Raw genomic sequence first — 22,849 nt, 5'->3', positions numbered from 1 at the left:
CAAGGTCAAGAGCTCCCATGGAGTTAAGATTAGGGGAAAACAGGTTCAAGGCTTCAATCTCAACTTATTGAGCCTTCAAGATTTCTTCTAAGCACCCAAGGAATGAGGATTAAATGTTATTTCATGAATATTAAGTAATTTGAGGTTTATTCAAGTATTTGGGATTATTCAAGCCTTCATCAAACTATACAAGAGATATTTCTCTTCAATTTTTTATCTCTCACATCTATCTAGTTTATTGAGCTTCATCCATTTTATTGAGAGATTAAAGAATTGAAAAATTTCCATCAAATTTTAATCCATCATTGGTTAATCAGCCCATTCATGAAATGTATTGCTTACTTGATTCAAACAGTGAATTAAAAGTATTTACTTGAGCTTTCAACATTACATTCAATCCTATTTGTTAAAGAACCAAATGATTGGCTGAATTTATTAGTCTAATCTAATGATTTTTTTATGATTGTTTGACTCATGGAAAATTTCAGACAATATCCAACCACCATGTAGTCATCTCATTACCCACTCCATATATTATCTACTACACATCCCTACAAGCCTAAAGCTTCAATCAGGCTATGCAATCTACTATTAGCCAAAGCAACAAAGTGATGATAATGATCATCAATGGCTTGTATTCATCCCCATGTATACGTGTCAAGAACTTACAGTGATTTTTTCATGAGGGTTAGATATCCAGCAACATCAAATACTACACTTCCTTGATTTAATCAACTCACAACATGGAGCTCTTTTTCAGTGTGGATTTTGTCAAGTAAGTGAAGGTCTAAGAGACGTCTAACTAGCATGACTCCTCGCACAATGGCAAGGACTTGGAGGTAGTGGGACAATAGAGAGGTGACCCTCCCCCACTATAAAAGATCTTGAAGGGGTATAGCCAATTGACCCAAGGGGAACTTTGCGCAACTCTTGGTGATTCGAAGCCCATGTATGGAGTATGTCCTGCTCTTTTATCCCCCACAAAAGTATCACGAATGGATAATTGAAGATTTAAGCACTCCCAAAGATTCAAGTCTCTTGAAGATCAAAACAAAGTGAAAGAGGGCTATTACATGACACCACAAAGTAAAAACATGTCATTATAGGTATCATCTTCATCATTGGGATATATGTATAGGTATTATAGGTTTCCCATAGATTCTATTCATATCCCTATAGGGTTTGTAAGCCCTTAAGTACAACCATTTTTCTCTCACAAATGGAAATAGGGCACTTACAAGATAAAAAAGGGTGCAATCATAGATAGTTTAGCCTTAGAGATTGGGTTATAGAAATTTCTGTTTTCTAAGCCTGTTATAACGTGCTAGAGCTCATCTTGAAAAGGGCATCATTAGATCAATTTTGAATTAAAATTTTTGGGAATCATAGTCTCCTAGCTCAAGTAATAGCCAATTTATTGATAGTGGGTCCTACACGATTATACTACTATACCAAGTCATAAAGGGAAGAGTAGGGCCCAAGATGAATATACCTAACAAATTAGAGATATTTTGTTGGAAAATACACTTCAAGAGAGCCCTAAAGAAGAGCTTAAAATGCTAGGATAACTTCATGTGTGAATATGAGAATAGGCATACTCAAAGGCATATAGAGCTATTATCTAGAGTTGAGGAAATGGTTTTGTCTAGTCATCAAACGAAGTCTTCTATTGAGAAGTTGGTGGATTCTACTACCCAAATGAAAGCTTCAATTGAAAATTGGTAGAATCCAATGTACAAATCATTGCTTAATTCTCTCAATGGATGCAAATGCAAATGAAAACCAAGGAGGATACTAGGAAGAAAGCACAATCAAATAGTGACCCATCAATCCACTTCAACCATCTAATCGTAATGGTCAAAGTCAAGGATTATTGGAAAAAGAGGCATTCAAAATATTCAATATAAAGTAGGAGAGACTTTACAAAGTCATGAACACTATTTGGACAACATGAACGGTGCCAATCCCTAAGCTTATGGGTTGAATCCTCAAGTTTCTAGAGATTCTCTACCATCGGGAAGGCTCCACAATAATTCTAAGTCATCTTTTAAAAGAGTATCATCTCATTTTGGAGGTCTAATTCCTATTAATCATGATCATCTATTTTGGGATAGCAACCTTTTCATGAGAGGGAGTTGAAATATAAAATAATTTTGGCAATTTAGTACAATGGACAGTCATCTTCACCATCTAACCTAGAGGAATTGATTTCAAAACTGGAGTTCTATTTTGATATATTCCATAGAACTAATAATATGAAGATTCATTCTACCCCATTACATTTGGAAGGGTTTGCACATACTTGATAGAGATACATTAAGAAGAAGAGCATATTAGTAGAGAATTGGGATGCATTCAAGATACTTATGGCTAAGGTATTTATTTCTCCTCTTCAAAAAGAGAAATTGGCATGAAGATGGTATGAACTAGAGTAAAGAGGCCTAACTGTGTGGGATTATAGAAACCAATTCCTCAACCTCACCATGTATGTAGAAAGTATAAGTAATGAAGCTAAACTCCACAAGTATATGTTCAATTTGGAACCTTCTTTATCCTGACATTATGGCACAAAACCCAACCATTCTTTCCAAAGCCATTGAGCTTGCAAAGCCATATAAAAGGAAGTATAAAAGAAAGTCCACATCTTAGTCTACTTTTGGATAACTAAGGACCGTTTTAATATAGGGAAAGTTTGGTAATGTTTATGGTAATAATCATGCACTAAATGGAAGCTTTAGAGTGCAAACTTATCCATCATTCAATGCTTTGAGACCTCAAGGATTTTCAAGACAACAAATAGTCCAATATTGGATTTTAAATAAGGGGACAACAAGTTTAGAAATACTTCAACCAAAGTCAATCTAAAGTCTATTCCTATGGACTTATACAAATAAAGGAGAAAAAAGACTTATGTTTCAAATGTGGAGAGGAGTATATAGCTAACCATACAACTAAGTGTTTATATAATAATGCAAAATCCAAGGTCCATCGCATGTTAGTCTTTGAAGATTAAGAGGATGATAACTATGAGGCAAAGGCATTTATGACTCCCACTTAAAATGAGAATGTTGAGGAGGAAGTTAGGAAAAAACAATTTTATGATCCTATTGACACTTTCCCTTTTGATCTGGGTGGTAGTATTCATTTTGATCCGAGAGAAATTCTTGATGAGACACATGCTGCCACTAATTATTCCATCTCTATGGATGCTTGGACAAGTTCTAAGAAACCTAATACACTTTAAATGAAGGGTACCATTCATAAGAAGGATGTGTTTATCTTGGTAGACAATGGTAGTACACATAGTTTTGTGAGTAAATCAATTGTAAACATGTTGAATTGTCTTTCCACTAATTTACAACTATCCATTAGAGTTCAAATAGCAAATGGTAAAGAAGAAATCAGCACTCAAATATGCCCACAAGTTTCCTTACAATCAACAAAAAATAATTTAAGCAAAGGTAAACTTGATTACCTCGAAAATGGAACCCATAGATGTTGTACTAGGGTGTGATTGATTGATGACCATAGGAAAGATTACTATGGATTTATCATAGTTGTATATGGAGTTTTCCATAGGGAATATCTACTAAATTTGATTTTTGGCTTATCTCACCATTTAATAACTCAAGGAGTACAAGAGGTGCTCTTAGATTTTTTTTTTGCGCTTAAATAAAGAGGTTGAAGATCAATCCAAGAATTTAGCAGATCATCCAACTTTAAAAGCTTTTCTTGAGGAGAACAAGGATTTATTTAAAGTATCTACTTCATTACCTCCTAAGAGAGCGATGGACCATCCTATAGATTTGGAGCCAAATTCAAAGCCAATCAATAAGCCACCCTATAGATTGTCTATATGTGAGTGTGAAGAAGTAGCCAAACAAATCAAGGAGCTTCTAGATATGGGGTTCATTGTGCCTAGTTCTTCACCATATACACTTCTTCAGTCTTGTTATTGAAGAATAAATATGGATCCTTTAGGATGCATATTGATTTGGATCTAAACAAGTTCATAATGAAGAACATATATCTAGTTTCTCGAGTAGATGATTTACTTTGATGAGCTCAAGGGGGCTAGGTTCTTTACTAAAAATGACTTGAGATTAGGATATCATCAGATCTGGATGTGAGATGATGATGAAGTTAAAGTCACTTGCAGGACTAATTGTGGGTTATTCCATTTCTTAGTGATGCCATTTGGGCTTACTAATGCTTTAGCTACCTTCCAGAGTAGTCTGATTTTGTAGCTTTCCTCTTCCAATTTGTCCTTGTTTTCTTTGATGACGTATTGATTTATAATAAGACTCTACATGACCATTCATCACATATGAGAAAAAAAATTTATGTCTTGAGGCATCACAAACTCTTTGCTAAGGAGAATAAGTGCTCTTTCATGTAGACTGATGTGAAATACTTGGGCCATATTGTCAGTGAAAAAGGGGTATAGATTGACCCTAAGAAGGTGCAACGTGTTAGAGATTGGCCAACACCTACCACAACTACTTTACTTAGAGAGTTTCTTGGTCTATCGTCATTCTATTTTGCAGATTCCTTAAGCATTATGCAGCTATAGCAACTCCTTTGAATGATAGAAGAAGCTTTGCTCCTTTTTCTACCAACAAGATACATTAGTAGTTGAGACATAGTCAGCATGGGAGCCGATTGTGCTATAAACAAGGTTTAGATAGCACTTTGTTTTAGAATGGATTTTATTTTACCTAAATTTTAAAATTATTCCACCCACACAAGGTCAAAGAACTCTTCAATAACTACATTTTGATATGTAGCATACCCTATTTGGATACTTTTATCAAAAGATATGGTAGTTTTGTTGAACATGGCCTATTTTTACAACAAGCTATCTATTCTTTACAAAGTCTATTTCTTGCATATTTAAAGGCTCCAATTTCTTTTGAAGACATCTAGATTATGTATATAGCATAGGCTTTTCTTTATGTCTTCATTTTAGCAAAAGACTCTTCATTATTTGATTCATTTCTTATCTTTTGTGTAGCTTAAAGTAGAGTAGTATGTTGTTTCATCTATCTTTCTTTGCCATTGTAAATTTTAATTTTTTGGGCAAACACCTTTGGGCAGGGATAGATTGTAAGAAGCTGGGAATACATGTTTTAGTGAGAGAGTTATTAATAATACCTTGTCACACTAACATAGGTATAAAAGGTGTGAGATATATAACTTTTAACAACTTTTATCATAATACAATTACTATCTCTCATCTCACCTACTTGTACTCAGCTTTCATGGCTTCTCTCTCTTCTTTCCTATCCTCTAGTCTTTCTCTCTCCTCTTTTCTCTATCGTCTAATCTTCTTTCTCTCACCTCTCAACCCTCTCCTTGACAAAAAAAAATTTAAGTAATTTGATTAAATTTGTTAAATAATTTTTTATAATTAGCAAACTAAGACAACATCGTTGAGATGCTTTGCAAAAGAAGATGCAATTCCCAAAACAAGGAATTCTTTAAGGGAGGTAGTAGTAGTGGGTATTGGCCAATCTTTTATACACTGCATCTTCTTGGGATCAGCCTGTATTCCTTTTTCATTGACAATATGTCCCAAGTATTCCACTTCAGTTTGCATGAAAAAATGTTTCTTCTCCTTAGCAAAAAGCCTGTGATGTCTCAATACATCAAAAACCCTCCTCATATGTGCTAAGTGATCTTGTAAAGTCTTATTGTAGATCAGAATGTCATCAAAGAACACCAAGACAAACTGAAAGAGGAAGGGTTGTGAAATCTTATTCATCAGGCTCTGGAAGGTAGCTGGAGCATTTGTAAGCCCAAATGGCATCACTAAGAAATGATAGAGCCCTCGATCAATCCTGAAAGCAGTCTTGACTTCATCACCCTCTCGCATGCAAATTTGATGATACCCTGACCTCAAACCAATCTTCGTAAAAAATCAAGTCCCCTTGAGCTCATCAAGAAAATCATCAATCCTAGGTATCAAATGCCTGTTCTTTATTGTGATCTTATTAAGATCCCTATAGTCAATGCACATTCTGAAAGATCCATCTTTCTTTTTTACCAACAGAACTGGAGATGCATAAGATGAAAAACTTGGTTCAATGAATCCCATCTCAAGAAGTTCCTTGATTTTCTTAGCTACTTCCTCACATTCACACTTAGATAATCTGTATAGTTGCTTATTAATTGTCTTTGAGTTGGGCTCCAAATCAATAGGGTGATCTACTACTCTCTTGGGAGGCAATGAAGTAGGCACCTCAAACAAATCCCTATACTCCTCAAGAAGAGCTTTCAAGGTTGGATGGTTTGTTGAATGATTGTGCCAATCTTGCATCTTTTTATTCAAATGCAAAGCAAATATTTGTGAGCACCTCTTGTACTCCCTTTTGAGTTGTTGAATGGTAATAAGTTGAAAATATAATCTACTAGGAAATCCCTATAAATGGATGAGCTGTCCATTGAAGATAAAGTCCATATATAACTATGAGAAATCCATAGTGATCTTGCCTAATGTCATCAACCAATCACAGCAATCGAGTATGATGTCTATAGGCCCCATTTCCAAAGTAATCAAGTTTACTTTTGCTTCAAAATTTTCAGCCAGCTATAAAGAAACCTGTGGGCATATCAGTGTGTTGATTTCTTCTTCACCATTGGCCACTTGAACTTTAATGGGCTGTTGTAAATCTGTGGGAATACAATTCAACTTGTCCATGATGGGCTTATTCACAAAACTATGGGCACTACCACTATCTATCAGAATGAACACAGCCTTTCCATGAATGTTACCCTTCATACAGAGTGTATTAGGGCTCTTAGAACCTGTCCAAGAATCCATGGATATAGAACGACTAGTGGCAGCAAGTGGCTCATGACAAGTCCCACTTGGATCAAAAGGAATACTTCCACCTGGATCAAAAGGAAAAGAGTCGGTTGGATCATAGAAATACTCTTTTCCAACTTCTTCCTCAAGATCTTCATTTTCAACATTGAGTGCAATTGCATTAGCTTCATCCATCTCATCTTCAAGATCCTCAAAGACTAGCACACTTTGAAGCTTGGATTTGAAATTTTTATATACACACTTTGAGGCATGATCAAGTGTATACTTTTCCCCACACTTGAAACATAAGCCTTTCTCATTTCTTTCTTTGTAAAGATCCATAGGAATAGACTTCAGATTCATGTTGGCTGAAATGGATTTAGGCTTGCTGTCCCCAAAATAGACTGATCATGAGTACCATGCATTCAACCCCCAAATTGAGATGGAAATCTCCCAATAGGTGGCTAAGACCCACTATGCAATCTTCCTGTTGGTAGAGGACTCCTAGGAAGTTGAGTATTTAGCCCAAAAGCTTGAGAGTTGGCTCCATTTAAACTGCCCAAATAGTCATCATGCATTTGTGAAGTCTGACCTACTTCATATTGGCTATTTGGGATGCCTCTTCATCCAATAATTCCATGACCATGACCATTTTGGTTAGATTGCTGAAGTGGGACTGAAGGCTCACTGTTTGAATAGGCTATGCAATAATTCATAAATTATTCATTTCGTGTTTCTTTTCCAAAAATAATTAATTTAGATACCTTGCTATTTTATTAAAGTACATTCACATGGACAGAATGCCAAAGTACATTAACGTGTATGGCATATTAATTCACACACACGATATACTAAAGTGTGTTCATGGGCATGATATAAAACTTAATTTTATGAGTTGAACTCTTAGTGAATAAATGATAATCATAGAATAAATTCTATTAGAAGTTTGAATTTATTGACAGTTTAGTTAATTCCTTGTTTGGAATAGAATGCTTGTTGAAAATCTGAAAATTGATTGTGATTGCTTTAAACTATAGAAAAATATTCTAATTACATCTGCACTTGTAGCAACTAGACAAGATTGAGGCGTGATATTATCACCAGAGCTGCCTTCGATAGTCTTCACTTAGGTATTTTTGGTCTCTTGTATAAGATGGTTTTCCCTTATGGTAGGTGAGAACCAATGGGGCTCTGGTGGTCTAAGATTGTAATCTTGATCCCAATCCTAAGATAGTGAAGGAAACCTATACGACCCCAACACGGTTGAGCATTGGAAGGCTCAGGATGAATAGGGCAAAGGTGACAACTTATGGGTTTATTTACTCATTGAAGTGTTTTATAAATATGATAATAATATGATTGTTTGTTTTTCAAAAAGGATTTCTTTAGCGTCCCTATTTTAAAGGCATGTCAAAGAACCCATGCAAGATTAATTAAAGAAATTATTTTTATATGTTCTCATAGCATGAGTAGTATGATTACTTAAGTATTTAAAAATACACCACATCACTTAAAGGAAGCAAGTGGATTATCTTTATGAGGAAACCATGTGGTTAGTTGATTGGCTTTCCTCAAAATTAGAAGGATTGAAACATGTGACTATTCCTAAGGTTGAGTCTTAGAACTGACTAAGCATTTTTTTAGGGGATCAATGATGTGAGACTATGCCTTATGGATAAAAGGGTTGATGCTTAGCTCCCCCTCATTTTTTATTCTTAATTGTGGGGCCTGTACCTACTATCCAAGATTAATGGTGGAAAATTGAAGAAAATGTGTCTAGAAATGAGAAAATCAAATGGACCAAAAATCTAAGCTTTGATACTACTTTTCAAAGAGAGAGTTGAGAGATGAGAGAAAGAAAAGCATAGGAGAGAGAAAATACTGACAAGAAGAGAGAAATACTAGAAATTTTAAAAAGAAGAGAGAGAAGCCATAGAAGCTATGATGAATAAGGAGGTGATATGAGAGACAGTAGTTGTATTATTATCGAAATGTATGAAAATTTACATGTCTCATCCTTTTATACCTATGTCAGTGTGACAAGGTATTATTAATAATTCCACACTAAAATATATCTTATTCCTAGCTTCTTACATGATTTATGATCTCCTCAAGAATGTACTAAATAAGTCTTTCATCCATAGGAGGCAGCTTATCAACTATTTTCACCTAGGTACCATAAAAGGGTTTGAGCTGACTAACATGAAATACATTATGAATCTTGGTGGAAGAGGGAAGTTCCAATCTATGTACCAAGTTTCTAATATGCTTCAAGATCTTGTAGGGTCCATAGAACTTGTGAGCAAGTTTGTTGTTGGATCCATCCTTTAAAGTAGAATAGTAAGACTTGGGTACTTTCAATAAAACTAACTCTCTCCTAGAACTCCTAGGGTCGCCTTTTCTTATGAGTATATAACTTCATTTAATATTGAGCTTTTCTTAGATTTATCTTATATTGTTGAAGAAGGGTCTACATTCTTTAAATTCTTCCTTTCCATGAAGGTTAATCTTCTCATTGAAAATAACTATGGATAGAGGCACATTACAACTCTATATAGCTGTTGAGACCTAAAATAGGCTCAACATTGACTCTAAGGCTCTAACCATGCCTCCTATGCTCACCAAACCATACTCACAGCCTCGCGGCTAGGAGCATCTAGAGGTTATACATTGATCTAGTTAAATCATGCATTTGTATTGATTTGTAGTCCAATGTTTTTTCCCACCCCAACTCCAATAGAGGGAGTATACCACACATACAAGTGATCAACACCTTGATTCACATACACAAAGAGCTCCCCCAATAGAGCATTGTAGCTCCTACAACTCTCCTACATTATAGGGATTGGCCCTAGGATGAGTCGTTTAAACATAGAATACAAGCATAACATTATCCACTCTTTTGATAAAACGTTTCAAGAGATAATTTTGTTTCCTCACATAAGAATCCCCAAAGACAATTGTTCTATCCTATAGCTCGAGAATTCTCGCATGCTCTCATCCATGAGATTTTCTCTTAATACCATATATAAATGTGGATGTAATGCGTAATGTCATATACTACTCAAACAAATTAACCACAAAAACAACCAACATATCATAAATAAAATATTCTTTCAATGATTTTCTTTCTCAAGTAGTGCTACATTACTCAAAAATAATATCGGATCCGTGCTATTGTCCCTTTAAACTTAAATGGAGTAAGCCTTATATGTCATGATATGCATGGAAATCAAAATTTAATTGATATTCAACTTTAAACAATCCCTTTCTCCCTACCATTTAGGTTTTGCAATCATGCATCAGTTTAAGAGGGTGTTTTATGTTATTTTTCCATGTAAAAATTTGGTAAACACACACTTTCACATAAAGATGGAGGTAGATTGAGACAAATCGTCATGCCCTACCATCACCATACATCCACACACATGTACCTATTTTATTGTATTGTAATTTTTTATCCATGAAAACATATTCTTGTCATTAAAAATATATATATATATATATATAATCATTTATTTTAATATTAATTCTTAAAAAATAGTTTTCAAATTTATGAAGTTTATTTATATTGTGATTCAATATTATATTCAATATCACTCCATAAGAACATCATTTGACCATAACAACTTATGAAAGCATCATTTTTCTATTAAATCTCGCATTATGGATTTTGCAATTTTTATTCTTATTTATGTAAATTTCCAAAAGTTACTGATTATTCTATGATTTCAAACATATTCAAGCATATTCAACCATTATCCACCATAAGAACAAAAGATTCGTCCAAAAATTAACTAAAAGAAGCTTACTCTAAAATTCACATACACGCACATTGTATTTCAAAAACGGAAAGCCATAGACACTCATTAGAGAGAAAGACTAAAATCTGAACTTTTCATTCCCTTAATCAAATTGCACATAGTCTGGAGCAAAGAATTGCAAGATTTCATCCCTCAAAGGAGGAGGGCTAATTCAGAGAGATACGATTTGCCAATTTTGGAAAAAGAAGATGGGACACAAAAGAAGTCCCCCTCCCCTTAACAATTTTTGGGAGCTTTAAGCTCTTTTAGTCATGTTTTAAACTTTATCCATTAAAATAATTGGTCCAAACTTGCATGTTCACACTTTTTGACAAGTGATTTCGGGCCGAACGGAGGGGCAAATGACCTTGGAATCGTGATTCAACTAGATGAGCAACTTTCTGACACATTAAAATATATCACCCTAGCCTTTGTCATATGCTTTTTGGCTTCTCGATCTAGTAGCTACTTCATAACGCCAAACCTTATGGTCATTAAATGGAGGTCAAATGGAATCCCATTGATGAATGGCACTTTCTTAGATTTGTGGTGTCAAAATGCATCTAGAAAAACTCCAACTACTTGATCCCTAAAATCATTCCATTTTTCACCAACAATGTCTCTTTTACGACCACTTTTGTGCTATAAAGTCCGCTTTAAAATCAGCTCTCATTGGCAGCCACAAGATAGGGAAACTTAGTCCATCGAACCCATAGATTGATTTGCACAAACACAAACTATAAAGAGCATCAAGTTGCTACAAATAAAAATACACAACAGAGCATAAACATAGCTTTCACCCTACCCCCTAACTAGATCAAGGCATAAAGTCCATGAGGGATAGGCCAAGCATAATTTGACAAAGATCTAGAGCTAGTCACTAACCAATTGCTCCAACACAAATTGACTTTAAAAAACTATCAAAGAATTCATTCTAAGTGGTGGTATGACCTATCTACATGACCTAGGATAAATGGACCAGGAACTCCTACTAGGTAAGGACTCCTATAGCCTAGTCTATAAAAAAAACATATAGTTTTTCTCTTTTACCACATTTTTTCTTTAGTTTTTTATACTCATGTATGTAAAAAGGAGGGAATTTATTGTATAGTGACCCAAGGAGAACCGGGCATTGGCCTCGGGTCATGTCTCAGTACCCAAGAATCTACTAAGCTCTCCAAGGCGATACTAAATCCTTTTTCTTTTGCTCACTTTTGTTTTCGTTCCAACCATCCTTATTTATTTTTAAGCTAAATGCCACCCCCAAGAAGACAAGGAATTGATCCCAGGTTAAACTTGTCCCCAGGAACCTACCAAGCCTTCGCAATTTCAAGAATTGTGATTGCGGGACTTGCTTGAGTTATTGTGCCAAACACACACCATACACATAAGAGGAAGCTCACTCACGAGCATAAGAAGAGAGATGGTGTGTGTTTGGTACATGCTCACTCACGAGCACAAGAAGAGCTTTTTGTTGCTCCATGTAACTGGTAGATCTTCTATCTAACATGCTACCAATCCAATCTGCATCTATGTATCCAAACACGTGTATATCTTTACATGCCTCTCATAAAAATATCCATAGTGAAAGTTGACTCCGCACACCTCAATTTGCATCTAACTGCATCCAAATGAGGCTTTCTGGGCATCTACATAAATTGATCAACAAGGCTAACAGCATACCTTAGGTTTGGCCTTATGATAGTCATGTAAAACAGACTCCTACCTATCCTCCTAAATATAGTGGGGTCTTCTATCTTATCCCCAACATCAGAACTCAACTTCACATTTTGCTCTAACAAAACTGAAAGAATCTTACATGCTGTCATACCATATGTGGATACTATATCCAAGCCATATTACCTTTGAAATTAGCCATATACCATCATTACATCTAATCATCTCAATTTCAAGAAAGTATCTCAACTCACCTAAATCCTTTATCTCAAAAGTTTTCATCAAAAAGTCCTTATCTTTAGCAATCCCATTGTCACTATCACATGTAATAATCAAGTCATCCACATAGATAACTATGATAACCAAACTTGTATCTCCCTTTCTCACATAAAGTGAGTGATCAGCTTCAAAAAAATAAGAGCCAATATTGACAAGATATCTCTGATCTTGTTAGACCATGCTCTAGGTACTTGCTTCAACCCATAGAGTGCCTTCTTTAATCTGCACACATATGTGGGATGCTCTAAATCCTCATAACCTATTGGTTGCTCCATATATGCCTCTTCTTGTAATTCACTATACAAGAAGGCATTCTTAGCATCCATTTGCTACAAACTTCAATCTTTGGTTGTTGCTGCCAAAGCAACTGCGCATCTAATAGTTACCATCCTAGCAACTAGACTGAGTGTCTCTTCATAATCTATGCCAAATGTTTGAGCATAGCCTTTTGCAACCAACCTAGCCTTATACGTGCTAACCAAACTACATTATGCTTGATTTTGTAAATATATTTATAGCCAATAGCTTTCTTGCCCTTGGATAAGGATACCAAATTCCAAGTCTTATTAGTTTCTAATGTAGCCATCTCGTCATCCATTGCTACATCCCAATGAGCATGACAAATAACATCCTCAAAAGAAGTGGGCTTAACATCCTCAACTGCATTCACCATATAAGCATAATGGTGAGCTAGATAATGTTCAAAACCAAATATTTTAACAAGTTATTTTACCTTGCTAGACATGCGTACCACTAGATCACTCAGAGGAGCCTTTACATTACTATGTGCTCTCTGTACACTTAGTGTCCTAATTGAAGAGATACCAAGCTCATAATCCAAACTCTCTAAACCACTAGAATCTCCATTGAATCCCAAATGACTAGTAGATACATCATTACCATCCAACATTTTCTTCTTTCCTTTGTTTATACCTGGAATACTTGTAGATCCACTTGAAGATGTTGAACTACTCCTTAGTCTTCTAGACCAAGGGCTAATTGTGGGTGTAGCACCAGATGTTGTGTCTGGTCCACTAAGGCTCCGTGATTCTTGCTTTTCTTTCTACATACAGCTATCATGATCATTATCCCCTCATCTCTAATACATCACTAGTAGATGCATATCAACTGCTCATCTCATAAAAATAATGTCCCTACTCACTTTGAACTCACATGTGGCAGGATTGTAACAACGATATCATTTTTTCTCTAAAGATTATCTAATATAAATACATTTTTTAGCCTTTGGATAAAGCTTCTTTTGCAACTCATTTGACACATGAATATATGCAATACATCCAAACACTTTCAAGTGTGACACATCAGGCTTCTTATATGTAAAGCATTCTTTGAGGGTTATCCCATGAACCACAGTTGTTGGAGTTCTATTCATAATATAGATAATAGTATAAACAACTTCAAACCAAAAATATTTTGTCATGTTCTGTTTAGCACCATCAATGCCCGTGCAACTTCTGTAATATGTCTAATTTTTCTTTCTGCAACCCCATTTTGTTGTGGGGTATACCTGCAAGTAAACTATCTATTATCCCATGAGACCTCAATAAGCCACTAAACTCATTAGAGAGGTACTCTCCCCCTCCATCTGATCTCAAGAACTAAACTTTCAAGCATGTTTCTATTTCAATAGTTGCCTTGAAAGATTTGAAGTGCTCAAATAGATCACTCTTTTTCTTCATGAAATATACTTATAGCTTCCTTGAATAATCATCAATAAACGTGACAAAGTATTTGTTACCACCAAGAGATACATTCTATGTAGGTCTCCAAACATCTCTATGCACAACATCAAGTATATTTCTGCTCACATCTCTATCATGCAAAAAAGGTTGTCTTGCTTGCTTAGTAAGCTGACATGCTTCATAGACTTTATGAAATTCTGCAACTCCAAAAGCAAGCAACCATGTAGCCAATTCTTTGGACTACATTAATTTTAGTCTTTGCATATTTACATGTCCAATACATTTATGCAATATTTCAATGTTTGCAACCACTCCTTTTCCTTTAGCATACATAGCAGCATTTATTGCAAGAATTCCAACATCTAAAGTGAACATGCAGCCAACTCTATTTCCTTTTGCAACCAATCTACACTTATCATTAAAGTCTTCTACAAAATATTTTACATTAAATCAAACTTGCAATCCTTGCTCTATCGTTTGGCCAATAGACACTAAATTCTTTATGATTGATGGCACATGTAATACATGTGACATACTATCTGTCTAGACCCATCTACACATAACCTAGATTTTGCAAGTCTTGCATCTCTCCAAACCATTCAACAAGATTGGTCATATGATTAGATGCACCCAAATTGACATATCATACATCATCATGTGTCCCCTTTCCTGTAACAACATTCATCATATGATGCATAAGAAATAGGTGCTCATTTTTGTCTTTATTTTATCATGAAGATGATGCATATTTTCCTTGCTATAATTTGCCAATGTGAATATCATCCTCTTATCATAACAATGGACTATAATACAACCTGTTTTGCCACAAAATAGGCAAATAATAGTAGAATTTCTAGAACCTCTGTTTTGCTATCCACCTCTTTCTCTAGAGCTCCCCATGTCTCTAAAGTTTTCACGGCCTCTTGAAACCTGTATTTCACCAAATTGCTTATTTAACCTATTTTGTTAGTTATCACTAGCACGTCCGATACCATGGCCCCTCAAAGAGGATTTTCCATGTCACCTTCTTGAACTTGAGTAGAATGCTTGAACTTATTCACCATTTCTTTTAGATGAGTCACCTTGCATATTGATATCTTCAGTAATCATGAGAGAGACCAACTCATCAAAATCTAGGAATGGCTTTTGTACATATACAAAAGTGATAAATGATTTTCAAGACTTCTAATTGTTAAGGCCACCCAAAGTAGATGAAACCAAATCATCATCATCAAGCATTATATCAATCACTGTTTAAGCATCTGCAATGCTCCTCACCTTCAAAACATACTCATTTATAAACATTTTTCCTTTCTTCAAGGTATTCAACTCTTGCTTGAGTTGAATATTTCATGCCTCTGTATTTACTGAAAACATGTTCTAAAAAATTGTCCAAGCTGCATGTGAATTTTTTACTTTCCTAATATGTCGTCCCAACATAGTATTACAAGTGGTTGCGAATAACCAGTATATCACCTTTTTGTCTTTTTCATTCCATTATTTCCATGCCTTTAATTCATCTACAGTCATGGCGCAGGGATACTCAACTTTGGCTCCTTTTCTTCACCCAAAATAAACTCATAAAAGCCCTTTGCAATGAGAAAGTTCATCATGCTAAACTTCCATGAAGGGTAGTTTTTCTTGTCTAGCTTCTCAATGATACCATTATCACAAATATTATACAAAACAACAAGCAAGTATTTTGCAACCTTTCACAACAAGTGCATAGCAATATACTAAGCAACCTTTTTTACTAATTGATCAATAGTACATGTAATCTACAACATGTTTACATATAAAACTTATGTTTACTTCTTGGCAAATGCCTCAAAAATTACAGATTCAAAATTTGCAACGTGTGCACCCACTTTTGACCGATACAGCCGATATCGTAGTATACCCTGAACTTGCTATCTGCAACCTTGTAACTCTAAAACAAGGCTCAAAAAAATGTTCTCAGGATGCCCAAAAAAATAGCAAAAAGCTCTAAATATCAAATCTCATAGCAATATGAGATTTTCAATCTGCCTTGCTTTTGGTACCTCCACAAGCACGATCCAAGAGAAAGAGTGGAAGAATGGGAGAGCTTCTTACTAATTGCTTGCTTACCCAAATCCTTGCTTTTTATCCTTTACTTCAACCTTCAAAACTAGCCTCGCTTAGTGGTGCTACTTTGATACCATGTCAAGAATCGCATGGTGGGGAGACTTTCTTGAGTTGTTGTGCCAAACACACATCATACATATAAGAGGAAGCTCACTCAAGAGCACAAGAAGAGAGACGGAGGCCAAAATGTTTTCTTGCTATTTTCTTTTTCTTCTTCCGCACACAATACAATGTACACAAAGTATAGATAAGACACAACATAAATAAAAGTTGCATGCTAAGTCAAATAGTGCATAACTGACTATACTAATTGATTGGTGCTATAACTATGCTACTTGTAGATAGATGCAATAAACTAAATATAACAAGTGATAAGTTAGTGGCCATGTGAGGATCATGACAACCGTCAGCATGCTAAGTGTAGATGTGCAGACCTATCTAGCCAAGTGGTCCATCATCAATGTCTGCATGTGGAGCTTGCCATCTCAACATGCAAGGAAATGAATATATTATCTTGGACTTCTTTTATTCTTTTATTTCTTATTTTAGGAGATTCGAACCTCTTTTTACACACCTCAATATTTTCTATATTTCAAATATACCCATTGTTTCTTCTCTCTTTTATTTGGTAGGCTTCCCTAACTGACTCGCAACTAATAGGGTTTCTTAGAAACAATTGCCTAATAGGCTAGTAGAACAGGGTCAATAGGACTATCCTCAAAATAACTCTTAGAGTGCCTGACGATATCTTATAGGAGGCAAAAAATTGCTCCAACCTCCTTGGAAACACTTAAGAAGCCCCTAGGACTTCATGCCTTGAATGCCGGTCCCTAACAAAAGGAAAGAATCCAAGTATATATACACATACAAAATAAGGAGAAAGAACTCATAAAGGAAGGGTATCACCTGGATTTGGCCACAAGAATCTTCTTGCAGCAAGAGGCTCTCTCTAGGGCTCCCTAGAATTGGTTAGTGCAACACTTTTAAAAAAACATTAACCACAACCGCATCAAAGAAACAAATGGATTTCTTGTCCTAATGAAATTTCATATTAAATCCAATGACAACAACCCTCTTGTCTTGATAAAAATATAGCCATAAAGCACACCATTTAGAAACCTACTATTGAAAGCAAACCTTTGGTCCCCACATAAATCATATTAAAGCACAAAACTAGACCAAGGGAATGGCCATTTAGACCCTACACTAAATGCATCAAATTATTAGCTAATCCCCCTATGTAAATAGTAAGGGGTGTCTAACAAATATGCTATTGAATGATTCGATGTATCCATGATAGAATAGGAAGATGGTCAACTGCTACTTAGCTCATAACCCGTACTAAACATCGACATCCAAAATAGAACATGTCAACAAACAAGCAGTCACCATAGTAGCCTTAGACTAACATCAAAAGGAAATTGTAAAAGCCCCTCATGACCACACTTAAGAAATACACCTTTGAAAAAGGCATAATTAGCTAGGGAGTCTGTAATGCGATTCCACTATTGGGGAATCAATTGGCAATTCACTACCTTAAAGATCTCAAGGGTGTCTAAGTTTGCATGATGGTACATTGGTAGAATGGGATTCGTCACACTATAGATTCCATTCAGTTGGTTGATCACTAGCTCCAAGTCGCCTTTCACTAATAATCGGTGAATACCACCTCGTCTGCCTAGATTTAATTCCAAAAGCAAGGTCTTGTATTCTGCCATGTTATTTGTAAAAGAAATGCCTAAATACACTCCCATTTTCAAAATCACTTGATGACGAGGGTCTTTTATAACAACCCCTACACTTGCATGCTTAGCAGGTCCTTGAGAAGCTCAACCAAAATATAAGATATAAACCACAGCGTCATTGATGTAACCTACCATGGCAATCAACCTACTCATACTTATAATAGTCAAAATCTAACTGAGAGAGGGGATGTAAGATAGGTACAATCCCTTGAAAATTTGCTAAAAGAGCTATAGATTCACTCTTTCCTATATGAATAATCTTATAAGAACCATCTTATTTGGATTCCAACTTGCCTAGAAAGAGCTCAGGGGACGGGCATCATAATATAGGACCAATTATCCTTAGCAAATTTATACTTCTTAGCCCGAAGATCATGAAGCATTTTCATCTACTTCTTCTCTTTTTCCTAATGTAGCAAGGCTTGTAATTGAATCTTGTTAAGATGTGCAAGGCAAGTGAATCTTCCTAGCAATTCTTTCTCTTCACCCAAAGAATGGTTTAGAGAAAACCTTATTGTAGATAGCTCAATCTCCAATGGTAAAATACGCTCTTTTTCATATAGTAATTTAAAAGGGGATGTGGCATTTATTTCTTTTGAATGTCATATTATAAGCCCAAATAGCCACATACAACTTCTTATCCCAATCGTGCTTACCTTCGAATACAGTCTTGGATAAAATTCCCATAAGCTACTTATTAGTGCTCTCTACTTTCCCATTAGCTTGGGGATTGTAAGATATGGACTTATTATGTTTAATCTTTAGAGCTTCCATTAAAGCCTCAATACTTAATTTAAAAATGGTGTTCCAAAGTCAGAAACAAGCTCCTTAGGTGGACCAAAATAACAAACAATTTGCTCCAAAATAGAACTAGCCATTTCCTTAGCATTATCCTTCATCGTAGTGTGGGCTTCAAACCTCTTCATGAAATAGTCTATTGCCACAATGATATAACGCTTTCATGTAGTTGAGAAAGGGTGTATAGGTCTAACAAAATCAATGCCTCACTTCTCAAATGGTAATATAGCCATGATAGGGGTTAGTGGGTACTTTCCATTCTTCCTCCTATTATGTCCTTGACATGTATCACATCTCTTAACATATGCAAATGCATCTTAAAAATTGATAGCCACCAATATCTAGCTCTCAAAGCTTTTAGTGCGGTCAACCATCCAACAAAGTGCCCTCCACAAGCATAGTCATGACACTCTTCCAAGATAAATGGAACCTCATCAAACATAACACCTTGGTGATAAACATCATCGACCCCTTACCGATATACTTCTCCTATGGATAAATAGCGTGTTATGGCAGTATACCAGGAGGGAATGGAAGGCATATCGATTTTGAATAGACCCTCTATGTCACTACCTTTAGCTAAGACTTTCTTTGCCTCCCCAAAATCCACAGGACATTCAATGATGCCCTACAACTTTGGTGGCTTACTCCTACTTTCATAGTCAAACTCTTGCAAAGTGATCAACCACTTCACTGGGCAATTAGGCCATTGCAACTTATTCAAAAATAGCCTCAGCCCCTCTACCTTTGTATAAAATACGACATTTTCATGTAAGGTGTAGTGCATCCATTTCTTCATTGCAAAGACCATCCCAAGGCACAGTTGGTATAATTAATCTCGAAGACCCCCAATTCCCGATTGGCAAACACAATCAGATGGTACCACTTCTCCTCCCAAAACTAGGCTAAACAACAGAGTTGATACTATACGTCATAGCCATTGAAAATATATAAAATATCTCAATTGATGCTTTCAGGTTTGATGCTTTTTTCAATTCTTGTTTCACACTCAAAGGATTCTTGACACGGATTACTACAAACAAATAGACAATTGAAGGATAGTAAATTTTTCAATGGCAATGTCCTCTCAACTAGTGTGTTAATAAAGTGTCAATAATTTTCGACTAATGAGACAGAAATCTATGTACTTCTTTAGGAGTACGTGGTGAACTCATAGCGATGATAACTTTTATCTTTTCAAGATCAATTGCAACACTAGTCAAGCTAACCACATGGCCCAATAGCAATCCATAAGGCACTCCAAAGATGCACTTTGTTGGATGGAGAGCAATGCAAAACTATTTACAATGCTTGAAACATTTTCTTGAAATGATCAGTTGTCTCTCCCTTGTGTTGGCTACCCCCAAGTTATCATTAAAGACTTTTAGCGTCTCTAGAAAAATATCACCAAAATTTTTATCAGTCATACGTTCCCTAACGCATTACATAAGCCAAAAGCCATAACATGATACACAAAGATATCAAATATGATCATGAATTTTGTTTTCAATTTTTCTTCCTCTATGATAGCCATTCGGTTATAATCAAAAAAGTAGTCCATAACGAGTAGATATCCCTACTTGCTAACTGATCTAGAATCTTATCAATACATGGCAATGGATAGTAATCTTTGATGGTCTATTTATTAAGCTCCCTAAAATCTATGCAAAGCTAGATTTGATTATTTTTCTTTTTCTTGATAACTATCAATGAACACCACTCCATGTGTTATATAGGAAACATCATGCCAAAATTACACAATTTTTGTAGCTCCTCAAATAATCCGTCCCTTAGCTCAAAAGGCATACACCTCACTTTTTGTCGAATGGGTCGACTACCTTCCTTCAAGGGAATAGTATGCATAGCCAAACTAGGAGGAATACCCCTTAGCTCTGACCAAAAATATCACAAAATTCTTGGATCAAGGATAGTAGTCCTTATTCTCTTCCAAACTAAGCATAGACCCTAATTTAATATGTCTTGGCTCATTCAACGTATTGTGATCTAGCTCAATCAGATTCACATCTCTAATTCTTTCTTGAGCTTCTAGTGGCTTATTCAAAGTCATCTAGACATCCTCTGTAGTGGATCCCCCTCTTGATTCATTACTTGATGAAGTCTCACTACCATAAGGATCCTCTAATGCATCTAGTTATGTTAAAGATAATGGTACTTTCTCACTTCGTGCATCTACTATTATGCGTCTAGCACATCTATCAAAATTTAGATGAACAATGGGTATATCAACTTGACAATCGGATTGCAAGATATATGGCCTTTCTAATAATACTTGATAGCTTGGTCACCATGCAAACCTAATAACCCTAAAGTCCAAAATGCATTCCACATTAGCAATAGTCACGTGAAATTTAGTAATGTAGCATTTTGGTTGTCTTAAACTGTCATAATCTCCAAAGAATTGTGGAGGCATTCTTTTGTATTTCTAGTCCAAGCCTTTCCATCAACTCTAATTTGATAATATTGATGGAGGATCCCGTAATCACAATGGCATGATCCACCACTAATATGCCGTCAACATATGCTACCACCCTTGAAAATTTCTTTGCACCATACTAGTCATCTCCCATATGAGCTATTCCCAAGGGTTCAACAATATACCAAGTGCAAAGGATCTTCTTAAACCCTCTACACACTCCTATGTTGAGATTTGCAGTCACATCCATACTGCCTCTTTGTATGAAGCAGCCACATCCCATAGGCATAGAGAGGAAGATTGCCACCTAACCTATTCTACACAACATTGTACTTGGATATCACTTTCATATATGATGAATGCAATGTCATTATCATTTTTTTATTTCGCTTACTTTTGTTTGTACTTCCAGTCAAGTCTTGATTCATGTAATGTCTAAGTACTCATGAATCTAGTGTTGGTCTATGAGCCACCATAGCTACCATACTCTAGATCTGTGTTTTTCACATGGTATCAAAGCACAGCTAAGCATGGCTTAGCATGTTTTATCTCACCTCTCTGCTCCTATAGGTCTCCTCTCACTCCTCTCAGCTCACGTCCCAACTTGGCTTGACTGCATGAACTCATTTCACACCTCCATCTTCACTTTTCCCTCTTGCCATAGCCAGACAGTACCCAGCTCACTTGGAGCTTCTTGATCTACTCCTAGAGCCCATATTTCCTCATGCTTCCTTCTGGAGAGAGTTTTTTCTACTCCTAGAGCAACTCTCTGTTGCATGACATTGGTGAACCCTAGCTCTAGCATTTCAAAAATTTGTGGTCGCAGTCCCTGAACAGGTGCAGCCTATTCATACCATATCTGCACTTTCTACACACTACGATCTGGGCTGTCACCATGGGGCTTTGAAATCCCATGAGATAGGCTTTCTATCCATGTAAAAAGTTTGGGAAATGATCATCTACAATGCACACATAATAGAAAACCACGCCAACCAAAACCCCAACTCTTAGTCCTCCATAGCTTTTTGAGCTCAAGCTCATCTCTCACTTCAGTTTCTCTCTCCTACCACTCAAATTAACATATTGCTACTCTGATTCACTGATCTACTAAGTGACACACACCAAGGAATGAAAGATCGTTGGAGATTTTTGGGAAATCTTGGTGTTTTTTTTTTTTGCAAGATCTAGTGACTCTTGTCGCTTATGTCATCTGACACAATCAGCTTTGCCTCTAATCAAATGTAAGTTTTTATGCTACTCTAGTATCAAATCAAGGAGGAGAAGACCCTAAAGACCTCAAACATCTTTGAATATTTCAAGTTCAAAGGGCATACTAGTCACCTAGTATCTCTTGATACTAATCACCTAGTGCATCTTGGCACTTATGCTCAATTCTTCGGCTATTGAAATTTGAAGTTTTTGGATATGATTTACTACTGATCTTTCAACCTCAACATGGTCAAGGACTCACCAATAATTCAATTCAAAGGGGTCGG

The sequence above is a fragment of the Lygodium microphyllum genome, chromosome 28, assembly GCF_053477565.2.
Source record: "Lygodium microphyllum isolate KBCC chromosome 28, Lygodium_microphyllum_v1.1.10, whole genome shotgun sequence".
NCBI lineage: Eukaryota > Viridiplantae > Streptophyta > Polypodiopsida > Schizaeales > Lygodiaceae > Lygodium > Lygodium microphyllum.
Note: the sequence above shows the minus strand (reverse complement) of the source record.